At 41.9% G+C, this 27,915-nt stretch overlaps 1 non-coding gene across 1 annotated transcript; it reads left to right on the top strand.

Moving 5' to 3' along the window:
• The first annotated feature begins 3,977 nt into the window (after window positions 1–3,977).
• LOC140279104 (U5 spliceosomal RNA) lies at window positions 3,978–4,091 on the top strand. The gene has a single exon (XR_011909301.1). It is a non-coding gene; the product is annotated as a U5 spliceosomal RNA (small nuclear RNA).
• The last annotated feature ends 23,824 nt before the right edge of the window (window positions 4,092–27,915 follow it).

The following is a 27,915-nucleotide window of genomic DNA, read 5'->3' on the forward strand; positions in this document are numbered from 1 at the left end:
ACCTACTTGCAGTCGAACAGCTCTGCTCCCGCTTTTGATTATGTATGGTTGGATATTCGAACCTTTTCTTAACTGCTTTTTACAAACTTTGGTTGGACGTTCACACCTTCTTGTAGCCGAACACATGCACCCCTGCTTTTGATGATGTATGGTTGGGCATTCGCACCTTTTTTTTACCCATTTTTCAGGTATTATGGGTGGACATTCACACCTTCTTGCAGCTGAACACCTCCTCTCCCACTTATGATCATGTGTGGTTTGATTTTCGGAAATTTTCTTTCATGTTTTCTAGCAATTATTGATGGACATTTAGACCTTCTTGCAGCTGAACACCACCTCTCCCGATTTTGATTATGTATGGACCGGCATTTTTACCTTTTCTAACACATTTTTCAGCAATTATGGTTGGAGATTCACACCTACTCACAGCCGAATAATCCCCTACCGCAATTTGATGGTGTATAGTCGGGCATTCTCACCCTTTCTCATCAGCTTTTTGCAAATTATGATCTGACATTCACACCTACTTCCAGTTGAACAGCTCTGCTCCCGCTTTTGATTATGTTTGGTTAGATATTCGAACCTTTTCTTAACTGCTTTTTACAAACTTTGGTCGGACGTTCACAATATCTTGCAGCCGAACACCTCCGCTTCCGCTTTTGATGGTGTATATTCGGGCATACGAACCTTTTCTTACCCGCTTTTTACAAACCAAGGTCGGACTTTCACACCTTCTCTTAGCTGAACAACTCCGCTTCCTCTTTTGATTGTGTACAGTCGGGTAATTTAACCTTTTCTTACCCGCTTTTTACCATCTATGGTTGGACATTCACACCGTCTTACAGCGGAACACCTCCGCTCCCTCTTTTGATGATGTATGGTTAGGCATTCGCACCTTTTCTTACCCATTTTTCAGTAATTATGGGTAGACATTCACACCTTCTTGCAGCTGAACACCTCCTCTCCCACTTATGATCATGTGCAGTTTGATATTCGAAAATTTTCTTTCATGTTTTCTAGCAATTATTGATGGACATTCAGACCGTCTTGCAGCTGAACACCTCCGCTCCCACTTTTGATGGTGTATAGTCGGGCTTTCGAGCCTTTTCTTCCCCGGTTTTTACAAATTATGGTTGGACATTCAGACCTTCTTGCAGCCGAAAACCTCCACTCCCTCTTTTGATCTTACATTGTCGGGCATTCGCACCTTTTCTTACCCGCTTTTTACAAACCATGGTCGGACTTTCACACCTTTTAGTAGCCGAACAACTCCGCTCCCGCTATTGATTGTGTACAGTCGGGTATTTTAACCTTTTCTTACCCGCTTTTTACCAACTATGGTTGGACATTCACACCTTCTTACAGCAGAACACCTCCGCTCCTTCTTTTGATTATGTATGGTTTGACATTCGCACCTTCTCTCACCCGCCTTTTACTATGGTCGGCCATTCACAGCTTCCTCTCCACCATACTTGTATGGTGGGATATTCGCACCCACTTGCATCCGAAGACCTCCGCCCCCACTTTTGTTGATATTTACTCGGTCATTCGCACCTTACCCGCTTTTGGCAAACTATGGCCTTCTTGCAGCCAAACACCTCTGATCTCGCTTTTGATGATGTAAGGTTGGGCATTCAGACCTTGCTTCACCTGCTTTTCACCAAATATAGTCGGACATTCACACCTTCTTGCAGCCGAACACTTCCGCTTTTAGTGTTCTATGAGGCATTCACATATATTTTTTCACCTTATTTTATAGATTATGGTTGGAAATTCTCACCCACTCTCATCCGAAGACATCTCCTCCCGCTTTTGTTAATATATAGTCGGGCATTCGAACCTTTTCTTACCCGCTTTTTACAAATTATGGTCGAACATTCACACCTACTTGCAGCTGAATACTTCCGCTCCACCTTTTAGGTATGTATGGTTGGCATTTGCACCTCTTGTTATACTGATTGCTGAAGATTAAGTTGTTCTTTCTCAAACTACAAATTTTTTTAATTGTTGAAACTTGATTTGAAGTGGATAAATAAGGAGGACAAACAGTTTTAAGTCAGGCTGATAGAAGGAATTAATTTTATAGCAAAATCTGTATTTCGTCATATGTCGAGAGATGCTTATTGCTGAAGAAGTTCTTTCTCATTCTACAAAGTACAACGTTGTTTATCGTTGAAACTTGATTAGACATGAATAAATATGAAGGACAAAGCAGTCTTAACTTGGTTTGAGTTAAGGAATTCGTTTTATAGGAGAATCCGAATTCGTGCATAACTCATAAAATAGAGCTTATTTTCGGATTCCTGAAGAATGATTCTGGTTCTTTCTCATAATACAAAGTTTGTTGTTTATTGTTGAAACTTCATCAGAAGTGAAGAAATAAATGAATGCCTATCAACAAATGTGGGATCTAAACTCTAGTGCTTCCTCTAAAATAATTTCCTTTCTCAATTTAGAAATGTGTGTGTGTAAGTCACAACACCCGTGACACCAAAACGGCTTTCTTTTCTCTACACTCTGCACTATGAGCACACACACCAAATCAGAAAGGCTTTTTTCTCTCTTTTCTACATTATGGACTGTGGGGACACAAAACCGCTCTCTCTCTTTTTTTTTTTATCGTGTGCCAGGGCGTTGTCTCATGTATTAGATTATGCTTAAGATACGAATGGGTTTATCAGTCACATCAGAATCCATACATACTGATCCTCCCGTAATAAAATGGTCGGATCTTATCAAACACACTTTGTTTCTTGTGACAATCAAGTCAGCGAAACAGCGTATACACGTCAAGACACTGAATCAAGTTTGCCACAAGAACTCATAAGTTTGGCAGTATTGCTCTGCCATCAGCAATGATACACCCATTTTATTTTCGTGAGACATGTGCAAGCACCTGTTCATCTACTGTTCTATCACTATGAATTAGTGATCTATTATCAATAAGGATACTTCTACAACTACTATCAAAGTATGTCCGGACTTCTTATGTTGTCAGTTGCTATATATGAATAAGTGGGTAGCTACTGACAAGCATTAAGCATGTCACACAGCCCAAACATATAACATTTCAGGACACACCACACAGTTAACAACCACAGTGAAGCGTGTCAAAGCCCAAACATGTAACATTTAACAGGACACTTACACAACACATTCAAATCAAACAGTCAGACAACATACAAGAACATATACCCCAGCCGGCATTGCTCCCTGCCTATTTTCGTACAGCACACTATGTGTGCGCACACCTTTATTCACAAACTCTTCAACTTATACTCTTTTACCGAAGCTGCTACAGCTCGATTGGCCGAATACCCTTAGATCCTATTTCGGTGAATTTGACATCTGCCTTACATGTAACAGATTAGCGGTTTAGCAGTTTTAATTTAGTTTGAGTGAAGGAATTCATTTTATAGCAAAATCCGAAATCGTGAAGCACTCATGAAAGTAAGCTTATTCTCGGATTCCTGAAACTTTAGATTTGCTCTTTCTTTTACTGCAAAGTACAACGTTGTTTTTTTTGTTTAAATCTTTCTAGACATGGTAAATATGAACGACAAAGCAGTTTTGACATAGTTTGAGTGAAGGAATTCATTTTATAGATAAAATCCCAAGAGTCTGCTGAGAAAAGAGAGTGAATGCGAAGTAGACTTTAACACGGCTATGGGAGCGAGCCGAGTGTCGGCTAACCGGGAGAATTGCTTGAAAGAAACGCGACACCGAATGAGCGGTCAGAACAAAGCCTCAATACGGGATTCTCGTGGTGTTTTTGTTGCTGCCTTGTCTTTTGCATAGAGTAAAAGACAAGGCAGCCATCGAATAGGGCCCGATTGTTCCTACTTGGTCAGCCGAGGAGCAAGGGGGGGGAGGGGGGGGGGGGGGGGGGGCAAGCGTCTCAACCAAGCAAAGCTCACCATGGGGAAGGTGGCTATACCAACTAGCCTGATGCCCTGCTCCCGCAGTGACGGATAATCGTACTCTGGTTTCTCTTCATAACATACAAGTCTTTCGCCTTTTACTAAAGACTTCCGTGGAGAGCAGCACTAATGAGTTGTTTCTATTATTGGCAGGCTTTACCTTTGCGGGTGAAGCCCTTTCTGTCTGTGCAAAAGAAATCTTGCTACTTTGCAGAGTGACTTCTCTGAGTAGAGTCGCCTTACAAGACAAGGCAGCCATCGAATAGATTGTTTCTACTTGGTCAGCCGAGGAGCAGGGGGGGGGGGGGCAAGCGTCTCAACCAAGCAAAGCTCACCAAGTAGGAACAATCGGGCCCTTTTCGATGGCTGCAACACCTGAAAGAGATATTGATGCGAGACCCGATCAAATGCTTTTTCAAAGTCTAAATTTAAGATGACAAGCCGGGTGTTTCTGTCTCTAGCGTAATCAATGATGTCTCGAATCAGTACGAGGCTGTCGGTGAGTTGTCTCCCTGAGATGGCACAAGCTTGGTCTGGGTGAATTACCTCCTCTAAAACAGAGGACATCCGTGTCGCTAAAACCTTGCTAAAAAGTTTACAGTCAAAGTTTAAAAGTGTGATGGGCCTCCAATTCTTTAGGTCAGTCTTATCATTTTTTTTATAAAGTAGAGTCACTATTCCCACTCTAAAACTGTCAGGCAGTCGGTCGAGTTTTTCAAAATCTTTAAAAACATCTAAAATGTCTGATGATAAAAGGTCCCAATAGGTCAGATAGAATTCTGCAGGAAGCCCGTCTAAACCCGGAGCTTGACTTCTCTTAAAACCTGTTAGGCATTTTTTTAACTCTAAAGCAGTAAAATTCTGTGTCAAGTGTGCATTCTCTTTTACGGTTTTGTCAACGAATTTTAAGATTTCTGCCGATGTTTCCAAGTGCACTGGTTTCTCTTTGTACATGTTACTATAAAAGGTATGTACAGTTTCAATCATCTCTTGTGTGGATTTTGTTAAAAACCCATCTTCTCTTTTTAGATTTTGAATACACTCCTTTTTATTTATAACTTTCTTTCTTTTTCACCTTCCTCAATTTCCTGCTCCCTGCTTCTTACAAAAATTCCTTTACTCTTTATTTCTGCTAAAACTGACATTTCCTTTTTGACATCTTTGATTTCTTCTTTAAAGTCTATGCCACACTGATTTAGTTTAAAGTAGCGCTGTAAGCGTTTATGTAGTCCCATCATACATCTATTCTCTTTCCTTTTTTTACGTTTACCTTGCTGTTTAAAAAAAGTCTGGGTCGTTTCCTTCACCATTTCCCACCATTGTGCATGTGTTTCGTAGAGGTCTTGAAGGGTCTGCCACTCTTTATAACATTCCCTGTACTGACTGACTATGATTTCATCCTCCAACAGGGAACAGTTGAGTTTCCACAGACCACTTCCTACCGTCACACCAGAAGGGGGTGAAAGGGTGCAGGAGAGCATAAGGTGGTCTGAAAAGAAAACAGGGGTTAATCTAACATCAGTGGGTGGGCAATCTCTAGTAAAGAAATAATCAATGTGAGAGGCTCTGGTGCCATCATGACTAAACCAGGTGAAGCCCTCCTCTCTGGGATGCATGGTTTTAAAACAGTCAGTAAGCTTAAAATCCCTGCATATGCCCTGAAGTAAAATCGAAGTCTTATCCACTTTAAAATCTACCCCTGCTCTTTTTCTATCTTTCCTGCTCAAGATACAGTTAAAATCCCCTCCTACAACTAAAGGTACTTGCCCTAGCATGTAAAGCTGTATATCTTCTAAAAGGTCATACCTTTCATTTTTTCCATTGAAACCATAAATATTTAAGAGGTTAAAGTCTTGCCCCATAAAATTCAAGTGTGCTAAAAGTGCCCGTCCGTCTCTCACCACTGTGCTACCTTTCACCAGAACATGCGGATTTTTAATTAGAATGGCCACACCATCATTTTTATTTTGATTTGAGCCACTCCATATCGATAAATGGGGCCACATTTCCTCCCATTGTCTATGGTTTTTTAAAAAAGGTAGTCCACATTCTTGTATTAAAAACACATCTGATTTTATGGAGTCTAAGATGGATAAAATACTCTGGGCTCTTGTCTTTGATTTCACACTTCTCACATTTAGTGTTGAGAAGGTGAGAACCATTAAAAGCATAAAGGAAAGTAGGTATGTCATTTTCGTTTTTCTAAGTTATCAAAACAAATTACACACAGGTTATTTCTTGGGAAACTAGCTCTTCCTTCATTTCTTTAGGTGAAAAGTGAGTAGGTTGATCTATATTTCCTTTTCGGACTCTCGGTGTTGGCCTCTGACGCAATGTTGCATTTAACTTTGAGTCCCTGGGGGTCGAGTGCAGAGCTGAAGTTAAAAAGGAGACCTCATTTGGTGAGTCGGAGGGGAAGACTCTAGGTTCTTCCACTGAAGAACTGTCTGAAAGGGACCTAACCCTTCCCCTCTTCTCTGATACCACTGGGGAATCAGAGGCTCAGATGCCGTCCTCTTCGGCTGTTGACCTTCGGGGAGGTGAGTATCTTCACTAGACTCACCTGTCTGCTCTTCCTCCTCATTTAGCGTAGCTCCACCCTCTGCCTGTGAATTCTCACAGACTTCAACACTGAGTGGTGAGGCCTCTACAGGCCCCTCCCCTTTTTGCTCCTCACTTCCAATCCAAGCTTTTGGCGGGAAGTTTGAATTTATTGGGTCAACCTCTTCACTTTGTTCACCAACTGCCACCTTTGGTCCTTCTCTTTGTTGGCTTGACTGTGGCTTTACCGTCTTTAATTTGTTGGCAAAAGATTTAGGGCAATCTCTGAAGAGGTGATTTAATTCTCCACAGAGATTACATTTCCTGCCATTTGGACACTCTCCAAAAGTTTGCCCAATTTCTCTGCTCTTCCCACATAACACCTTGGTACAAGCCTCAACCAGGTGCCCATGCTCACCACACTTGCGGCAGAACTTGGGCTGCCCCTGGTAGTGGATGTAATCTCGGTTTTCAAGGTGGCCAGAGTGTCGCCCACCCGCTGCACTGAGCACTCTTCAGCCCTTTTAAATGGTATAACTTTGCACTCCCGCACGCTCCAGCAAGCACCATTCAAGCAACAACTTTGCACTCCAGCTTCGAACATCGGCACAGTCGCAACAAGTAAGGCGACTCTACTCAGAGAAGTCACTCTGCACAGTAAGAAGATTTCTTTTGCACAGACAGAAAGGGCTTCAACCGCAAAGGTAAAGCCTGCCAAAAATAGAAACAACTCATTAGTGCTGCTCAACATTGTACTTTGCAGTAAAAGAAAGAGCAAATCTAAAGATTCAGGAATCCGAGAATAAGCTTAGTTCTTCACGATTTCGGATTTTGCTATAAAATTAATTCCTTCACTCAAACTAAATTAAAACTGCTAAACCGCTAATCTGTTACATACAAGGCAGATGTCAAATTAACCGAAATAGGATCTAAGGGTATTTGGCCAATCGAGCTGTAGCAGCTTCGGTAAAAGAGTATAAGTTGAAGAGTTTGTGAATAAAGGTGTGCGCACACATAGTGTGCTGTACGAAAATAGGCAGGGAGCAATGCCGGCTGGGGTATATGTTCTTGTATGTTGTCTGACTGTTTGATTTGAATGTGTTGTGTAAGTGTCCTGTTGAATGTTACATGTTTGGGCTTTGACACGCTTCACTGTGGTTGTTAACTGTGTGGTGTGTCCTGAAATGTTATATGTTTGGGCTGTGTGACATGCTTAATGCTTGTCAGTAGCTACCCACTTATTCATATATAGCAACTGACAACATAAGAAGTCCGGACATACTTTGATAGTAGTTGTAGAAGTATCCTTATTGATAATAGATTACTAATTCATAGTGATAGAACAGTAGATGAACAGGTGCTTGCACATGTCTCACGAAAATAAAATGGGTGTATCATTGCTGATGGCAGAGCAATACTGCCAAACTTATGAGTTCTTGTGGCAAACTTGATTCAGTGTCTTGACGTGTATACGCTGTTTCGCTGACTTGATTGTCACAAGAAACAAAGTGTGTTTGATAAGATCCGACCATTTTATTACGGGAGGATCAGTATGTATGGATTCTGATGTGACTGATAAACCCATTCGTATCTTAAGCATAATCTAATACATGAGACAACGCCCTGGCACACGATAAAAAAAAAAAAGAGAGAGAGCGGTTTTGTGTCCCCACAGTCCATAATGTAGAAAAGAGAGAAAAAAGCCTTTCTGATTTGGTGTGTGTGCTCATAGTGCAGAGTGTAGAGAAAAGAAAGCCGTTTTGGTGTCACGGGTGTTGTGACTTACACACACACATTTCTAAATTGAGAAAGGAAATTATTTTAGAGGAAGCACTAGAGTTTAGATCCCACATTTGTTGATAGGCATTCATTTATTTCTTCACTTCTGATGAAGTTTCAACAATAAACAACAAACTTTGTATTATGAGAAAGAACCAGAATCATTCTTCAGGAATCCGAAAATAAGCTCTATTTTATGAGTTATGCACGAATTCGGATTCTCCTATAAAACGAATTCCTTAACTCAAACCAAGTTAAGACTGCTTTGTCCTTCATATTTATTCATGTCTAATCAAGTTTCAACGATAAACAACGTTGTACTTTGTAGAATGAGAAAGAACTTCTTCAGCAATAAGCATCTCTCGACATATGACGAAGTACAGATTTTGCTATAAAATTAATTCCTTCTCTCAGCCTGACTTAAAACTGTTTGTCCTCCTTATTTATCCACTTCAAATCAAGTTTCAACAAATAAAAAAATGTTGTAGTTTGAGAAAGTACAACTTAATCTTCAGCAATCAGTATAAAAAGAGGTGCAAATGCCAACCATACATACCTAAAAGGTGGAGCGGAAGTATTCAGCTGCAAGTAGGTGTGAATGTTCGACTATAATTTGTAAAAAGCGGGTAAGAAAAGGTTCGAATGCCCGACTATATATTAACAAAAGCGGGAGGAGAGGTCTTCAGATGAGAGTGGGTGAGAATTTCCAACCATAATCTATAAAATACAGTGAAAAAAAATATGTGAATGCCTCATAGAACACTAAAAGCGGAAGTGTTCGGCTGCAAGAAGGTGTGAATGTCCGACTATATTTGGTGAAAAGCAGGTGAAGCAAGGTCTGAATGCCCAACCTTACATCATCAAAAGCGAGATCAGAGGTGTTTGGCTGCAAGAAGGCCATAGTTTTCCAAAAGCGGGTAAGGTGCGAATGTCCGACTAAATATCAACAAAATTTGGGGCGGAGGTCTTCGGATGCAAGTGGGTGTGAATATTCCACCATACAAGTATGGTGGAGAGGAAGCTGTGAATAGCCGACCATAGTTTGGAAAAAGCGGGTAAGAAAAGGTTTGAATGCCCGAACATACACCATCAAAAGAGGGAGCGGAGGTGTTCCGCTGTACGAAGGTGTGAATGTCCGACCATAGTTGGTAAAAAGCGGGTAAGAAAAGGTTAAAATACCCGACTGTACACAATCAATAGCGGGAGCGGATGTGTTCGGCTACAAGAAGATGTGAAAGTCCGACCATGGTTTGGTAAAAAGCGGGTAAGAAAAGGTGCGAATGTCCGACAATGTATGATCAAAAGAGAGAGCGGAGGTTTTCGGATACAAGAAGGTTTGAATGTCCCACCATAGTTTGTAAAAAGCGGGTAAGAAAAGCTTCGAATGCCCGACTATACACCATCAAAAGCGGGAGCAGAGGTGTTCCGCTGTAAGACGGTGTGAATGTCCAACCATACTTGGTAAAAAGCGGGTAAGAAAAGGTTAATATACCCGACTGTACACAATCAATAGCGGGAGCGGATGTGTTCGGCTACAAGAAGGTGTGACAGTCCGACCATGGTTTGTAAAAAGCGGGTAAGAAAAGGTGCGAATGTCCGACAATGTATGATCAAAAGAGAGAGCGGAGGTTTTCGGATACACGAAAGTTTGAATGTCCTACCATAGTTTGTAAATAGCGGGTAAGAAAAGGTTCGAATGCCCGACTATACACCATAAAAAGTGGGAGCGGAGGTGTTCCGCTGTAAGATGGTGTGAATGTCCGACCATAGTTGGTAAAAAGCGGGTAAGAAAAGGTTAAAATACCCGACTGTACAAAATCAATAGCGGGAGCGGAGTTGTTCGGCTACAAGAAGGTGTGAAAGTCCGACCATGGTTTGTAAAAAGCAGTTAAGAAAAGGTTCGAATATCCAACCAAACGTAATCAAAAGCGGGAGCAGAGCTGTTCGACTGCAAGTAGGTGTGAATGTCCAGCCATAATTACTCACAAACGGGGGAAGAAAAGGTAGTATTGCCAGACCATACATGATCAAAACAGGGAGCGGAGGTTCAGCTGCAAGGTGTGAATGTCTGACTATAGTTTGTAAAAAGCTGGTAAGACAAGGAGCGATGTCCCGACATTGTATGATCAAAAGCGGGAGCGGAGGTGTCCAGCTGTGAGTAGGTGTGAATGTCCGACCATAATTGCTGAAAAATGTGTTAGAAAAGGTAAGAATACTGAACCATACATCATCAAAAGCGGTAGAGGTGGTGTTCGGCTGCAAGAAGGTGTGAAAGTCCGACAATGGTTTGTAAAAAGCGGGTAATAAAAGGTTCGAATGCCCGAATATACATCATCAAAAGCGGAAGCGGAGGTGTTCGGATGCAAGAAGGTGTGAACGTCCGACCAAAGTTTGTAAAAAGCAGTGAAAAGCGAGAAAAAGCTTTTCGTGAGTTCTGCATGATTTGGGATTTTGCTTATAAAATGCATTACTTCACTCAAACTATGTTAAAACTGATTTGTTCTTCATATTTACCATGTCTACAAAGATTTAAACAAAAAAACAACGTTGTACTTTGCAGTAAAAGAAAGAGCAAATCTAAAGTTTCAGGAATCCGAGTATAAGCCTGCTTTCATGAGTTCTGCACGATTTCGGATTTTGCTATAAAATGAATTGCTTTGCTCAAACCAAGTTAAAACTGCTTTGTCCTTCCATATTCATCAATGTCTAGATCGACTTCAACAAAGAAAAACATTGGACTTTGAAGAAGTTGAAATCCATCTACACATTGATAAATATGAAGGACAAAGCAGTTCCCACTTGCCCATAAGAAAATAAGCTTATTCTCGGATTCCTGATCAGTTCAGGAAACTTCAGTTTTGCTCTTTCTTCTACTGCAAAATACAATGTTTTTCTTTGTTGAAGTCGATCTAGACATTGATAAATATGAATGAAAAAGCAGTTTTAACTTGGTTTGAGTGAATGAATTCATTTTATACATAAAATCCGAAATCGTGGAGAACTCATGAAAATAAGCTTATTCTCGGATTCCTAAAACTTTTGATTGGCTCTTTCTTTTACTGCAAAGTACAACATTGTTTTTTTGTTTAAATCTATCGAGACATTGATAAATATGAAGGTAAAAGCCGTTTTAACATAGTTTGAGTGAAGGAATTGATTTTATAGATAAAATCCCAAATCATGCAGAACTCCTCAAAAGGGGCGTATGGCTTAATCACAAGTGTGGCTCTTTCTCATTCAGGGTAGTATGAGGAAGTTTATGCTTGAAATATATGTAGAAATGGTTACATATGAAGGACAAAGCAGTGTTAACTTAGTTTGAGTGAAGGAATTCATTTTATACATAAAATCCCAAATCATGCAGAACGTATGAAAAGAAGCTTATTCTCGGATTCCTGATCCTTCAGTTTTGCTCTTTCTTCTACTGCAAAATACAATGTTGTTCTTTGTTGAAGTCGATCTAGACATTGATAAATATGAAGGAAAAAGCAGTTTTAACTTGGTTTGAGTGAATGAATTCATTTTATACATAAAATCCCAAATCATGCAGAACGTATGAAAAGAAGCTTATTCTCGGATTCCTGATCCTTCAGTTTTGCTCTTTCTTCTACTGCAAAATACAATGTTGTTCTTTGTTGAAGTCGATCTAGACATTGATAAATATGAAGGAAAAAGCAGTTTTAACTTGGTTTGAGTGAATGAATTCATTTTATACATAAAATCCGAAATCGTGCAGAACTCATGAAAATAAGCTTATTCTCGGATTCCTAAAACTTTTGATTTGCTCTTTCTTTTATTGCAAAGTACAACGTTGTTTTTTTGTTTAAATCTATCGAGACATTGATAAATATGAAGGTAAAAGCCGTTTTAACATAGTTTGAGTGAAGGAATTTTATAGATAAAATCCCAAACCATGCAGAACTCCTCAAAAGGGTCGTATGGCTTAATCACAAGTTTGGCTCTTTCTCATTCAGGGTAGTATGAGAAAGTTTATGCTTGAAATATATGTAGAAATGGGTACATATGAAGGACAAAGCAGTGTTAACTTAGTTTGCGTGAAGGAATTCATTTTATACATAAAATCCGAAATCGTGCAGAACTCATGAAAATAAGCTTATTCTCGGATTCCTAAAACTTTTGATTTGCACTTTCTTTTACTGCAAAGTACAACGTTGTTTTTTGTTGAAATCTATCTAGACATTGATAAATACGAGCCGAAACTCTGCTGCCGCTTTTGATAATTTATGGTTGGGCATTCTTACCTTTTCTTACCCGCTTTTTACAAATTATGATCTTACATTCACACCTACTTGCAGTCGAACACCTTCTCATCCACTTATGATCATGTGCGGTTGGGCTTTCGTACCTTTTCTTACCCATTTTTCAGTAATTATGGGTGGACATTCAGACCTTCTTGCAGCCGAAAACCTCCGCTCCTCTTTTGATCATACATTGTCGGGCATTCACACCTTGTCTTACCCGCTTTTTACAAACTTTAGTCGGACATTCAAACCTTCTTGCAGCTGAACCACCTCCGCTCCCTGTTTTGATCATATATGGTCTGGCAATACTACCTTTTCTTACCCGTTTGTGAGTAATTATGGCCGGACATTCACACCTACTTGCAGCCGAACACAACCTCTCCCGCTTTTGATGATATATGGTCCGGCATTCTTACCTTTTCTAACACATTTTTCAGCATTTATGGTCGGACATTCACACCTACTCACAGACGAACACCTCCGCTCCCACATTTGATAGTGTATAGTCGGGCATTCTCACCCTTTCTCAACAGCTTTTTGCAAATTATGATCTGATATTCACACCTACTTGCAGTCGAACAGCTCTGCTCCCGCTTTTGATAATGTTTGGTTGGATATTCGAACATTTTCTTAACTGCTTTTTACAAACTTTGGTCGGACGTTCACACCGTCTTGCAGCCGAACACCTCCGCTTCCGCTTTTGATGGTATATAGTCGGGCATTCGAGCCTTTTCTTCCCCGCCTATTACTTACTATGGTTGGACATTCAAACCTTCTTGTAGCCGAACACATCCGCTCCTGCTTTTGATGATGTATGATTTGGCATTCGCACCTTTTCTTACCCATTTTTCAGTAATTTTTGGTCGGACATTCAGACCTTCTTGCACCGGAACACCTCTGCTCCCGCTTTTGATGGTGTATAGTCAGGCTTTCGAGCCTTTTCTTCCCCGATTTTTACAAATTGTGGTTGGACATTCAGACCTTGCAGCCGAAAACCTCCGCTCCCTCTTTTGATCATACATTGTCGGGCATTCGCCCCTTGTCTTACACGGTTTTTACAAACTTTAGTCAGACATTCACACCTTGCAGCTGAACCACCTCCATTCCCTGTTTTGATCATGTGTGGTCTGGAAATACTACCTTTTCTTCCCCCGTTTGTGAGTAATTATGTCTGGACATTCACACCTACTTGCAGCCGAAAAACCACCTCTCCCGCTTTTGATGATGTATTGTCCGGCATTCTAGTCTTTTCTATCACATTTTTCAGCAATTATGATCTGACATTCACACCTACTTGCAGTCGAACAGCTCTGCTCCCACTTTTGATTATGTTCGGTTGGATATTCAAACCTTTTCTTAACTGCTTTTTACAAACTTTGGTCGGACGTTCACACCTTCTTGCAGCCGAACACCTCCGCTTCCGCTTTTGATGGTATATATTCGGGTATTCGAACCTTCTCTTACCCGCTTTTTACAAACCATGGTTGGACTTTCATACCTTCTTGTAGCTGAACAACTCCACTCCTGCTTTTGATGATTTATGGTTGGACATTCGCATCTTTTCCTACCCATTTTTCAGTAATTATGGGTGGATATTCACACCTTCTTGCAGCTGAACACCTCCTCTCCCGCTAATGATCATGTAAGGTTTGATATTCGAAAATTTTCTTTCATGTTTTAAAGCAATTATTAATGGACATTCACACCTACTTGCAGCCGAACACCACCTCTCCCGCTTTTGATGATGTATGGACCGGCATTCTTACCTTTTCTAACACATTTTTCAGCAATTATGGTTGGAGAATCACACCTACTCACAGCCGAACAACTCCGCTACCGCATTTGATGGTGTATAGTCGGGATTTCTCACCCTTTCTCATCAGCTTTTTGCAAATTATTCTCTGACATTCACACCTACTTGCAGTCGAACAGCTCTGCTCCCGCTTTTGATTATGTTTGGTTAGATATTCGAACCTTTTCTTAACTGCTTTTTCACAAACTTTGGTCGGACGTTCACACCTTCTTGCAGCCGAACACCTACGCTTCCGGTTTTGATAGTGTATATTCGGGCATACGAACCTTTTCTTACCCGCTTTTTACAAACCATGGTCGGACTTTCACACCTTCTCTTAGCTGAACAACTCCGCTCCCTCTTTTGATGGTGTACAGTCGGGTATTTTAACCTTTTCTTACCCGCTTTTTACCAACTATGATCGGACATTCACACCGTCTTACAGCGGAACACCTCCGCTACCTCTTTTGATGGTGTATGTTCGGGCATTCGAACCTTTTCTTACCCGCTTTTTAAAACCAGGGTCGGACTTTCACACCTTTTAGTAGCCGAACAACTCCGCTCCCGCTATTGATTGTGTACAGTCGGGTATTTTAACCTTTTCTTACCCGCTTTTTACAAACCATGGTCGGACTTTCACACCTTCTCTTAGCTGAACAACTCCGCTCCCTCTTTTGATTGTGTACAGTCGGGTATTTTAACCTTTTCTTACCCGCTTTTTACCAACTATGATCGGACATTCACACCTTCTTACAGCAGAACACCTCCGCTCCCTCTTTTGATGGTGTATGTTTGGGCATTCAAACCTTTTCTTACCTGCTTTTTACAAACTATGGTCGGACATTCAAACCTTCTTGTAGCCGTACACATCCACTCGTGCATTTGATGATGTATGGTTGGGAATTCGCACCTTTTCTTACCCATTTTTCAGTAATTATGGGTGGACATTCACACCTTCTTGCAGCTGAACACCTCCTCTCCCGCTTATTATCATGTGCGGTTTGATATTCGAAAATTCTCTTTCATGTTTTCTAGCAATTATTGATGGACATTCAGACCTTCTTGCAGCTGAACACCTCCGCTCCAGCTTTTGATGGTGTATAGTCGGGCTTTCGAGCCTTTTCTTCCCCGGTTTTTACAAATTATGGTTGGACATTCAGACCTTCTTGCAGCCGAAAACCTCCGCTCCTCTTTTGATCATACATTGTCGGGCATTCACACCTTGTCTTACCCGCTTTTTACAAACTTTAGTCGGACATTCAAACCTTCTTGTAGCTGAACCACCTCCGCTCCCTGTTTTGATCATATATGGTCTGGCAATAGTACCTTTTCTTACCCGTTTGTGAGTAATTATGGCTGGACATTCACACCTACTTGCAGCCGAACACCTCCGCTTCCGCTTTTGATGGTATATATTCGGGTATTCGAACCTTCTCTTACCCGCTTTTTACAAACCATGGTTGGACTTTCATACCTTCTTGTAGCTGAACAACTCCACTCCTGCTTTTGATGATTTATGGTTGGACATTCGCATCTTTTCCTACCCATTTTTCAGTAATTATGGGTGGATATTCACACCTTCTTGCAGCTGAACACCTCCTCTCCCGCTAATGATCATGTAAGGTTTGATATTCGAAAATTTTCTTTCATGTTTTAAAGCAATTATTAATGGACATTCACACCTACTTGCAGCCGAACACCACCTCTCCCGCTTTTGATGATGTATGGACCGGCATTCTTACCTTTTCTAACACATTTTTCAGCAATTATGGTTGGAGAATCACACCTACTCACAGCCGAACAACTCCGCTACCGCATTTGATGGTGTATAGTCGGGATTTCTCACCCTTTCTCATCAGCTTTTTGCAAATTATTCTCTGACATTCACACCTACTTGCAGTCGAACAGCTCTGCTCCCGCTTTTGATTATGTTTGGTTAGATATTCGAACCTTTTCTTAACTGCTTTTTCACAAACTTTGGTCGGACGTTCACACCTTCTTGCAGCCGAACACCTACGCTTCCGGTTTTGATAGTGTATATTCGGGCATACGAACCTTTTCTTACCCGCTTTTTACAAACCATGGTCGGACTTTCACACCTTCTCTTAGCTGAACAACTCCGCTCCCTCTTTTGATGGTGTACAGTCGGGTATTTTAACCTTTTCTTACCCGCTTTTTACCAACTATGATCGGACATTCACACCGTCTTACAGCGGAACACCTCCGCTACCTCTTTTGATGGTGTATGTTCGGGCATTCGAACCTTTTCTTACCCGCTTTTTAAAACCAGGGTCGGACTTTCACACCTTTTAGTAGCCGAACAACTCCGCTCCCGCTATTGATTGTGTACAGTCGGGTATTTTAACCTTTTCTTACCCGCTTTTTACAAACCATGGTCGGACTTTCACACCTTCTCTTAGCTGAACAACTCCGCTCCCTCTTTTGATTGTGTACAGTCGGGTATTTTAACCTTTTCTTACCCGCTTTTTACCAACTATGATCGGACATTCACACCTTCTTACAGTGGAACACCTCCGCTCCCTCTTTTGATGGTGTATGTTTGGGCATTCAAACCTTTTCTTACCCGCTTTTTACAAACTATGGTCGGACATTCAAACCTTCTTGTAGCCGTACACATCCACTCGTGAATTTGATGATGTATGGTTAGGAATTCGCACCTTTTCTTACCCATTTTTCAGTAATTATGGGTGGACATTCACACCTTCTTGCAGCTGAACACCTCCTCTCCCGCTTATTATCATGTGCGGTTTGATATTCGAAAATTCTCTTTCATGTTTTCTAGCAATTATTGATGGACATTCAGACCTTCTTGCAGCTGAACACCTCCGCTCCAGCTTTTGATGGTGTATAGTCGGGCTTTCGAGCCTTTTCTTCCCCGGTTTTTACAAATTATGGTTGGACATTCAGACCTTCTTGCAGCCGAAAACCTCCGCTCCTCTTTTGATCATACATTGTCGGGCATTCACACCTTGTCTTACCCGCTTTTTACAAACTTTAGTCGGACATTCAAACCTTCTTGCAGCTGAACCACCTCCGCTCCCTGTTTTGATCATATATGGTCTGGCAATAGTACCTTTTCTTACCCGTTTGTGAGTAATTATGGCTGGACATTCACACCTACTTGCAGCCGAACACAACCTCTCCCGCTTTTGATGATATATGGTCCGGCATTCTTACCTTTTCTAACACATTTTTCAGCAATTATGATCGGACATTCACACCTACTCACAGACGAACACCTCCGCTCCCACATTTGATAGTGTATAGTCGGGCATTCTCACCCTTTCTCAACAGCTTTTTGCAAATTATGATCTGATATTCACACCTACTTGCAGTCGAACAGCTCTGCTCCCGCTTTTGATTATGTTTGGTTGGATATTCGAACATTTTCTTAACTGCTTTTTACAAACTTTGGTCGGACGTCCACACCGTCTTGCAGCCGAACACCTCCGCTTCCGCTTTTGATGGTATATAGTCGGGCATTCGAGCCTTTTCTTCCCCGCCTATTACTTACTATGGTTGGACATTCAAACCTTCTTGTAGCCGAACACATCCGCTCCTGCTTTTGATGATGTATGATTTGGCATTCGCACCTTTTCTTACCCATTTTTCAGTAATTTTTGGTCGGACATTCAGACCTTCTTGCACCGGAACACCTCTGCTCCCGCTTTTGATGGTGTATAGTCAGGCTTTCGAGCCTTTTCTTCCCCGATTTTTACAAATTGTGGTTGGACATTCAGACCTTGCAGCCGAATACCTCCGCTCCCTCTTTTGATCATACATTGTCGGGCATTCGTCCCTTGTCTTACACGGTTTTTACAAACTTTAGTCAGACATTCACACCTTGCAGCTGAACCACCTCCATTCCCTGTTTTGATCATGTGTCGTCTGGAAATACTACCTTTTCTTCCCCCGTTTGTGAGTAATTATGTCTGGACATTCACACCTACTTGCAGCCGAAAAACCACCTCTCCCGCTTTTGATGATGTATTGTCCGGCATTCTAGTCTTTTCTATCACATTTTTCAGCAATTATGATCTGACATTCACACCTACTTGCAGTCGAACAGCTCTGCTCCCACTTTTGATTATGTTCGGTTGGATATTCAAACCTTTTCTTAACTGCTTTTTACAAACTTTGGTCGGACGTTCACACCTTCTTGCAGCCGAACACCTCCGCTTCCGCTTTTGATGGTATATATTCGGGTATTCGAACCTTCTCTTACCCGCTTTTTACAAACCATGGTTGGACTTTCATACCTTCTTGTAGCTGAACAACTCCACTCCTGCTTTTGATGATTTATGGTTGGACATTCGCATCTTTTCCTACCCATTTTTCAGTAATTATGGGTGGATATTCACACCTTCTTGCAGCTGAACACCTCCTCTCCCGCTAATGATCATGTAAGGTTTGATATTCGAAAATTTTCTTTCATGTTTTAAAGCAATTATTAATGGACATTCACACCTACTTGCAGCCGAACACCACCTCTCCCGCTTTTGATGATGTATGGACCGGCATTCTTACCTTTTCTAACACATTTTTCAGCAATTATGGTTGGAGAATCACACCTACTCACAGCCGAACAACTCCGCTACCGCATTTGATGGTGTATAGTCGGGATTTCTCACCCTTTCTCATCAGCTTTTTGCAAATTATTCTCTGACATTCACACCTACTTGCAGTCGAACAGCTCTGCTCCCGCTTTTGATTATGTTTGGTTAGATATTCGAACCTTTTCTTAACTGCTTTTTCACAAACTTTGGTCGGACGTTCACACCTTCTTGCAGCCGAACACCTACGCTTCCGGTTTTGATAGTGTATATTCGGGCATACGAACCTTTTCTTACCCGCTTTTTACAAACCATGGTCGGACTTTCACACCTTCTCTTAGCTGAACAACTCCGCTCCCTCTTTTGATGGTGTACAGTCGGGTATTTTAACCTTTTCTTACCCGCTTTTTACCAACTATGATCGACATTCACACCGTCTTACAGCGGAACACCTCCGCTACCTCTTTTGATGGTGTATGTTCGGGCATTCGAACCTTTTCTTACCCGCTTTTTAAAACCAGGGTCGGACTTTCACACCTTTTAGTAGCCGAACAACTCCGCTCCCTCTTTTGATTGTGTACAGTCGGGTATTTTAACCTTTTCTTACCCGCTTTTTACCAACTATGATCGGACATTCATACCTTCTTACAGCGGAACACCTCCGCTCCCTCTTTTGATGGTGTATGTTTGGGCATTCGAACCTTTTCTTACCCGCTTTTTACAAACTATGGTCGGACATTCAAACCTTCTTGTAGCCGAACACATCCACTCGTGCATTTGATGATGTATGGTTGGGAATTCGCACCTTTTCTTACCCATTTTTCAGTAATTATGGGTGGACATTCACACCTTCTTGCAGCTGAACACCTCCTCTCCCGCTTATTATCATGTGCGGTTTGATATTCGAAAATTCTCTTTCATGTTTTCTAGCAATTATTGATGGATATTCAGACCTTGCAGCTGAACACCTCCGCTCCAGCTTTTGATGGTGTATAGTCGGGCTTTCGAGCCTTTTCTTCCCCGGTTTTTACAAATTATGGTTGGACATTCAGACCTTCTTTCAGCCGAAAACCTCCGCTCCCTCTTTTGATCATACATTGTCGGGCATTCGCACCTTTTCTTACCCGCTTTTTACAAACCTTAGTCGGACATTAACACCTTCTTGCAGCTTAACCACCTCCGCTCCCTGTTTTGATCATGTATGGTCTGGCAATACTACCTTTTCTTACCCATTTGTGAGTAATTATGGCTGGACATTCACACCTACTTGCAGCCGAACACCACCTCTCCCGCTTTTGATGATGTATGGACCGGCATTCTTACCCACTTTTTACAAACCATGGTCAGACTTTCACTCTTTGTTGCTGAACAACTCCGCTCCCTCTTTTGATTGTGTACAGTCGGGTATTTTCACCTTTTCTTACCCGCTTTTTACAAACTATGGTCGGACATTTAAACCTTCTTGTAGCCGAACACATCCACTCCTGCTTATGATGATGTATGGTTGGGCATTCTCACCTTTTCTTACCCATTTTTCAGTAATTATGGGTGGACATTCACACCTTCTTGTAGCTGAACAACTCCTCTCCCGCTTATGATCATGTGCTGTTTGATATTCGAAAATCTTCTTTCATGTTTTAAAGCAATTATTGATGGACATTCAAATCTTCTTGTAGCCGAACACATCCACTCCTGCTTTTGATGATGTATGGTTTGGCATTCGCACTCTTTTTTTACCCATTTTTCAGGAATTATGGGTGGACATTCACACCTTCTTGCAGCTGAACACCTCCTCTCCCGCTTATTATCATGTGCGGTTTGATATTCGAAAATTCTCTTTCATGTTTTCTAGCAATTATTGATGGACATTCAGACCTTCTTGCAGCTGAACACCTCCGCTCCAGCTTTTGATGGTGTATAGTCGGGCTTTCGAGCCTTTTCTTCCCCGGTTTTTACAAATTATGGTTGGACATTCAGACCTTCTTGCAGCCGAAAACCTCCGCTCCTCTTTTGATCATACATTGTCGGGCATTCACACCTTGTCTTACCCGCTTTTTACAAACTTTAGTCGGACATTCAAACCTTCTTGCAGCTGAACCACCTCCGCTCCCTGTTTTGATCATATATGGTCTGGCAATAGTACCTTTTCTTACCCGTTTGTGAGTAATTATGGCTGGACATTCACACCTACTTGCAGCCGAACACAACCTCTCCCGCTTTTGATGATATATGGTCCGGCATTCTTACCTTTTCTAACACATTTTTCAGCAATTATGATCGGACATTCACACCTACTCACAGACGAACACCTCCGCTCCCACATTTGATAGTGTATAGTCGGGCATTCTCACCCTTTCTCAACAGCTTTTTGCAAATTATGATCTGATATTCACACCTACTTGCAGTCGAACAGCTCTGCTCCCGCTTTTGATTATGTTTGGTTGGATATTCGAACATTTTCTTAACTGCTTTTTACAAACTTTGGTCGGACGTCCACACCGTCTTGCAGCCGAACACCTCCGCTTCCGCTTTTGATGGTATATAGTCGGGCATTCGAGCCTTTTCTTCCCCGCCTATTACTTACTATGGTTGGACATTCAAACCTTCTTGTAGCCGAACACATCCGCTCCTGCTTTTGATGATGTATGATTTGGCATTCGCACCTTTTCTTACCCATTTTTCAGTAATTTTTGGTCGGACATTCAGACCTTCTTGCACCGGAACACCTCTGCTCCCGCTTTTGATGGTGTATAGTCAGGCTTTCGAGCCTTTTCTTCCCCGATTTTTACAAATTGTGGTTGGACATTCAGACCTTGCAGCCGAATACCTCCGCTCCCTCTTTTGATCATACATTGTCGGGCATTCGTCCCTTGTCTTACACGGTTTTTACAAACTTTAGTCAGACATTCACACCTTGCAGCTGAACCACCTCCATTCCCTGTTTTGATCATGTGTGGTCTGGAAATACTACCTTTTCTTCCCCCGTTTGTGAGTAATTATGTCTGGACATTCACACCTACTTGCAGCCGAAAAACCACCTCTCCCGCTTTTGATGATGTATTGTCCGGCATTCTAGTCTTTTCTATCACATTTTTCAGCAATTATGATCTGACATTCACACCTACTTGCAGTCGAACAGCTCTGCTCCCACTTTTGATTATGTTCGGTTGGATATTCAAACCTTTTCTTAACTGCTTTTTACAAACTTTGGTCGGACGTTCACACCTTCTTGCAGCCGAACACCTCCGCTTCCGCTTTTGATGGTATATATTCGGGTATTCGAACCTTCTCTTACCCGCTTTTTACAAACCATGGTTGGACTTTCATACCTTCTTGTAGCTGAACAACTCCACTCCTGCTTTTGATGATTTATGGTTGGACATTCGCATCTTTTCCTACCCATTTTTCAGTAATTATGGGTGGATATTCACACCTTCTTGCAGCTGAACACCTCCTCTCCCGCTAATGATCATGTAAGGTTTGATATTCGAAAATTTTCTTTCATGTTTTAAAGCAATTATTAATGGACATTCACACCTACTTGCAGCCGAACACCACCTCTCCCGCTTTTGATGATGTATGGACCGGCATTCTTACCTTTTCTAACACATTTTTCAGCAATTATGGTTGGAGAATCACACCTACTCACAGCCGAACAACTCCGCTACCGCATTTGATGGTGTATAGTCGGGATTTCTCACCCTTTCTCATCAGCTTTTTGCAAATTATTCTCTGACATTCACACCTACTTGCAGTCGAACAGCTCTGCTCCCGCTTTTGATTATGTTTGGTTAGATATTCGAACCTTTTCTTAACTGCTTTTTCACAAACTTTGGTCGGACGTTCACACCTTCTTGCAGCCGAACACCTACGCTTCCGGTTTTGATAGTGTATATTCGGGCATACGAACCTTTTCTTACCCGCTTTTTACAAACCATGGTCGGACTTTCACACCTTCTCTTAGCTGAACAACTCCGCTCCCTCTTTTGATGGTGTACAGTCGGGTATTTTAACCTTTTCTTACCCGCTTTTTACCAACTATGATCGACATTCACACCGTCTTACAGCGGAACACCTCCGCTACCTCTTTTGATGGTGTATGTTCGGGCATTCGAACCTTTTCTTACCCGCTTTTTAAAACCAGGGTCGGACTTTCACACCTTTTAGTAGCCGAACAACTCCGCTCCCGCTATTGATTGTGTACAGTCGGGTATTTTAACCTTTTCTTACCCGCTTTTTACAAACCATGGTCGGACTTTCACACCTTCTCTTAGCTGAACAACTCCGCTCCCTCTTTTGATTGTGTACAGTCGGGTATTTTAACCTTTTCTTACCCGCTTTTTACCAACTATGATCGGACATTCATACCTTCTTACAGCGGAACACCTCCGCTCCCTCTTTTGATGGTGTATGTTTGGGCATTCGAACCTTTTCTTACCCGCTTTTTACAAACTATGGTCGGACATTCAAACCTTCTTGTAGCCGAACACATCCACTCGTGCATTTGATGATGTATGGTTGGGAATTCGCACCTTTTCTTACCCATTTTTCAGTAATTATGGGTGGACATTCACACCTTCTTGCAGCTGAACACCTCCTCTCCCGCTTATTATCATGTGCGGTTTGATATTCGAAAATTCTCTTTCATGTTTTCTAGCAATTATTGATGGATATTCAGACCTTGCAGCTGAACACCTCCGCTCCAGCTTTTGATGATGTATAGTCGGGCTTTCGAGCCTTTTCTTCCCCGGTTTTTACAAATTATGGTTGGACATTCAGACCTTCTTTCAGCCGAAAACCTCCGCTCCCTCTTTTGATCATACATTGTCGGGCATTCGCACCTTTTCTTACCCGCTTTTTACAAACCTTAGTCGGACATTAACACCTTCTTGCAGCTTAACCACCTCCGCTCCCTGTTTTGATCATGTATGGTCTGGCAATACTACCTTTTCTTACCCATTTGTGAGTAATTATGGCTGGACATTCACACCTACTTGCAGCCGAACACCACCTCTCCCGCTTTTGATGATGTATGGACCGGCATTCTTACCCACTTTTTACAAACCATGGTCAGACTTTCACTCTTTGTTGCTGAACAACTCCGCTCCCTCTTTTGATTGTGTACAGTCGGGTATTTTCACCTTTTCTTACCCGCTTTTTACAAACTATGGTCGGACATTTAAACCTTCTTGTAGCCGAACACATCCACTCCTGCTTATGATGATGTATGGTTGGGCATTCTCACCTTTTCTTACCCATTTTTCAGTAATTATGGGTGGACATTCACACCTTCTTGTAGCTGAACAACTCCTCTCCCGCTTATGATCATGTGCTGTTTGATATTCGAAAATCTTCTTTCATGTTTTAAAGCAATTATTGATGGACATTCAAATCTTCTTGTAGCCGAACACATCCACTCCTGCTTTTGATGATGTATGGTTTGGCATTCGCACTCTTTTTTTACCCATTTTTCAGGAATTATGGGTGGACATTCAGACCTTCTTGCAGCCGAAAACCACCTCTCCCGCTTTTGATGATGTATTGTCCGGCATTCTAGTCTTTTCTATCACATTTTTCAGCAATTATGATCTGACATTCACACCTACTTGCAGTCGAACAGCTCTGCTCCCACTTTTGATTATGTTCGGTTGGATATTCAAACCTTTTCTTAACTGCTTTTTACAAACTTTGGTCGGACGTTCACACCTTCTTGCAGCCGAACACCTCCGCTTCCGCTTTTGATGGTATATATTCGGGTATTCGAACCTTCTCTTACCCGCTTTTTACAAACCATGGTTGGACTTTCATACCTTCTTGTAGCTGAACAACTCCACTCCTGCTTTTGATGATTTATGGTTGGACATTCGCATCTTTTCCTACCCATTTTTCAGTAATTATGGGTGGATATTCACACCTTCTTGCAGCTGAACACCTCCTCTCCCGCTAATGATCATGTAAGGTTTGATATTCGAAAATTTTCTTTCATGTTTTAAAGCAATTATTAATGGACATTCACACCTACTTGCAGCCGAACACCACCTCTCCCGCTTTTGATGATGTATGGACCGGCATTCTTACCTTTTCTAACACATTTTTCAGCAATTATGGTTGGAGAATCACACCTACTCACAGCCGAACAACTCCGCTACCGCATTTGATGGTGTATAGTCGGGATTTCTCACCCTTTCTCATCAGCTTTTTGCAAATTATTCTCTGACATTCACACCTACTTGCAGTCGAACAGCTCTGCTCCCGCTTTTGATTATGTTTGGTTAGATATTCGAACCTTTTCTTAACTGCTTTTTCACAAACTTTGGTCGGACGTTCACACCTTCTTGCAGCCGAACACCTACGCTTCCGGTTTTGATAGTGTATATTCGGGCATACGAACCTTTTCTTACCCGCTTTTTACAAACCATGGTCGGACTTTCACACCTTCTCTTAGCTGAACAACTCCGCTCCCTCTTTTGATGGTGTACAGTCGGGTATTTTAACCTTTTCTTACCCGCTTTTTACCAACTATGATCGGACATTCACACCGTCTTACAGCGGAACACCTCCGCTACCTCTTTTGATGGTGTATGTTCGGGCATTCGAACCTTTTCTTACCCGCTTTTTAAAACCAGGGTCGGACTTTCACACCTTTTAGTAGCCGAACAACTCCGCTCCCGCTATTGATTGTGTACAGTCGGGTATTTTAACCTTTTCTTACCCGCTTTTTACAAACCATGGTCGGACTTTCACACCTTCTCTTAGCTGAACAACTCCGCTCCCTCTTTTGATTGTGTACAGTCGGGTATTTTAACCTTTTCTTACCCGCTTTTTACCAACTATGATCGGACATTCACACCTTCTTACAGCGGAACACCTCCGCTCCCTCTTTTGATGGTGTATGTTTGGGCATTCAAACCTTTTCTTACCCGCTTTTTACAAACTATGGTCGGACATTCAAACCTTCTTGTAGCCGTACACATCCACTCGTGAATTTGATGATGTATGGTTGGGAATTCGCACCTTTTCTTACCCATTTTTCAGTAATTATGGGTGGACATTCACACCTTCTTGCAGCTGAACACCTCCTCTCCCGCTTATTATCATGTGCGGTTTGATATTCGAAAATTCTCTTTCATGTTTTCTAGCAATTATTGATGGACATTCAGACCTTCTTGCAGCTGAACACCTCCGCTCCAGCTTTTGATGGTGTATAGTCGGGCTTTCGAGCCTTTTCTTCCCCGGTTTTTACAAATTATGGTTGGACATTCAGACCTTCTTGCAGCCGAAAACCTCCGCTCCTCTTTTGATCATACATTGTCGGGCATTCACACCTTGTCTTACCCGCTTTTTACAAACTTTAGTCGGACATTCAAACCTTCTTGCAGCTGAACCACCTCCGCTCCCTGTTTTGATCATATATGGTCTGGCAATAGTACCTTTTCTTACCCGTTTGTGAGTAATTATGGCTGGACATTCACACCTACTTGCAGCCGAACACAACCTCTCCCGCTTTTGATGATATATGGTCCGGCATTCTTACCTTTTCTAACACATTTTTCAGCAATTATGGTCGGACATTCACACCTACTCACAGACGAACACCTCCGCTCCCACATTTGATAGTGTATAGTCGGGCATTCTCACCCTTTCTCAACAGCTTTTTGCAAATTATGATCTGATATTCACACCTACTTGCAGTCGAACAGCTCTGCTCCCGCTTTTGATTATGTTTGGTTGGATATTCGAACATTTTCTTAACTGTTTTTTACAAACTTTGGTCGGACGTTCACACCGTCTTGCAGCCGAACACCTCCGCTTCCGCTTTTGATGGTATATAGTCGGGCATTCGAGCCTTTTCTTCCCCGCCTATTACTTACTATGGTTGGACATTCAAACCTTCTTGTAGCCGAACACATCCGCTCCTGCTTTTGATGATGTATGATTTGGCATTCGCACCTTTTCTTACCCATTTTTCAGTAATTTTTGGTCGGACATTCAGACCTTCTTGCACCGGAACACCTCTGCTCCCGCTTTTGATGGTGTATAGTCAGGCTTTCGAGCCTTTTCTTCCCCGATTTTTACAAATTGTGGTTGGACATTCAGACCTTGCAGCCGAATACCTCCGCTCCCTCTTTTGATCATACATTGTCGGGCATTCGTCCCTTGTCTTACACGGTTTTTACAAACTTTAGTCAGACATTCACACCTTGCAGCTGAACCACCTCCATTCCCTGTTTTGATCATGTGTCGTCTGGAAATACTACCTTTTCTTCCCCCGTTTGTGAGTAATTATGTCTGGACATTCACACCTACTTGCAGCCGAAAAACCACCTCTCCCGCTTTTGATGATGTATTGTCCGGCATTCTAGTCTTTTCTATCACATTTTTCAGCAATTATGATCTGACATTCACACCTACTTGCAGTCGAACAGCTCTGCTCCCACTTTTGATTATGTTTGGTTGGATATTCAAACCTTTTCTTAACTGCTTTTTACAAACTTTGGTCGGACGTTCACACCTTCTTGCAGCCGAACACCTCCGCTTCCGCTTTTGATGGTATATATTCGGGTATTCGAACCTTCTCTTACCCGCTTTTTACAAACCATGGTTGGACTTTCATACCTTCTTGTAGCTGAACAACTCCACTCCTGCTTTTGATGATTTATGGTTGGACATTCGCATCTTTTCCTACCCATTTTTCAGTAATTATGGGTGGATATTCACACCTTCTTGCAGCTGAACACCTCCTCTCCCGCTAATGATCATGTAAGGTTTGATATTCGAAAATTTTCTTTCATGTTTTAAAGCAATTATTAATGGACATTCACACCTACTTGCAGCCGAACACCACCTCTCCCGCTTTTGATGATGTATGGACCGGCATTCTTACCTTTTCTAACACATTTTTCAGCAATTATGGTTGGAGAATCACACCTACTCACAGCCGAACAACTCCGCTACCGCATTTGATGGTGTATAGTCGGGATTTCTCACCCTTTCTCATCAGCTTTTTGCAAATTATTCTCTGACATTCACACCTACTTGCAGTCGAA

The sequence above is a fragment of the Leuresthes tenuis genome, unplaced genomic scaffold (genome assembly GCF_036924035.1).
Source record: "Leuresthes tenuis unplaced genomic scaffold, fLeuTen1.0.hap1 SCAF_20, whole genome shotgun sequence".
NCBI classification, from domain to species: domain Eukaryota; kingdom Metazoa; phylum Chordata; class Actinopteri; order Atheriniformes; family Atherinopsidae; genus Leuresthes; species Leuresthes tenuis.